Raw genomic sequence first — 1,376 nt, forward strand, 5'->3', positions numbered from 1 at the left:
TTTACCAATACTTCATATTCTTTTATCAATGTTATTGTGTCTACATGAATTTAATTAAAATTGTGTGAGTACAAAAAATTTGAGATAAGTCGAATGGGTACCCTCTCTCTCTCATATTAGCGAGATATTAATAACTAAAAATTTTGAAAAATACGGAAAAATAAAAATTTTATATAATAAATTTTTCAATATAAAAGTTTTTTTAAATCGCATTGTTTTATCAGGTTTGACTTATCTCGGACAGTTGGTATCCGAGAAACTTTTGTATCCATACATATAAAAAATTATAATAACTTTTTTCAATATGTTATTGTATTATTATTAAATCTATTCTTTCATAATCACTAATTCCATAAAGAAATCATTCTATTCGTTTATTTTTAATAAGAGATGATTTTTAGTGATATGACAGAACATATTTTCTCACGAATTTTATATTAAAGATGTAATAAAAATAGTGATTGTAATTGACATGCTACCCAAATTATTACTATCGTAAGTATAAGTATATCTGAAAGATTCGGGATATACCTCTTCTTGTAACAAGATTACTGGTATTTGACGAATGCTTAACTTTTCTTTGTAAATGGATCTTGTGAATTTGACTTAAGACTTATAGAACACATTAAGTTCGCTTTTCACTATGAGATTATTCATCTTTGTATTTGGATACTCGGATTAGTACCAGCGTACCACGAGGCGGAGGAATTTTGATATGATGAAATTATTGAGATAGTTATCTTGAACATGCTGTTATAAATATATTAATAACTATGCGTTTCGCGGATTTCTTCCATTCTTGGAATGTCAACATTTCGTGAACCTTGTACTTCATCAGGGCGAGGAGCAACCTGATATTAAGCTGTTTCTCCGGGTTGTCCCTTTTATATATTAGGCTATTTATGGAGTAGTGGAGGGGGAGAAGAGAATTGTGGGTGGGAGGTGTGAAGAAGGGTGGGAGAAATCGGTCAGTCCTTATTAAAAGAGGCGATTCGGAGGAACAGCTCAGTATCAGGCTGGTCCTCGCCATGATCAAGTGAACTGCAAGGTTGGTATTCTAAGAATGGATCTGGACATGGAAAAAACCCGCGAAACGCATAATCTTTATATACTAGGTGTACAACTTTGCTTCCGCCGTTTTCCTATAGATGGCTTTAGCGGTAAGTGGTGGTCGAAATAAGTAGATCATAGACGTCATACAATAAACTTGGGCATCTGTCAACATAACCTCATAGAAACATTAGTCGATTTGTGTCTGCATCATAAAGTTATTCTCGATTGAAAATGTCAGTTTACGAGCCAAATTCTCGTCATTTGCGGGAGGTTTTAATTTTTTGCTTCAATATGAAGAAATCTGCGGCTGAGGCTCGTCGAAT

This window comes from Atta colombica, unplaced genomic scaffold (genome assembly GCF_001594045.1).
Source record: "Atta colombica isolate Treedump-2 unplaced genomic scaffold, Acol1.0 scaffold65, whole genome shotgun sequence".
Lineage (NCBI taxonomy): Eukaryota > Metazoa > Arthropoda > Insecta > Hymenoptera > Formicidae > Atta > Atta colombica.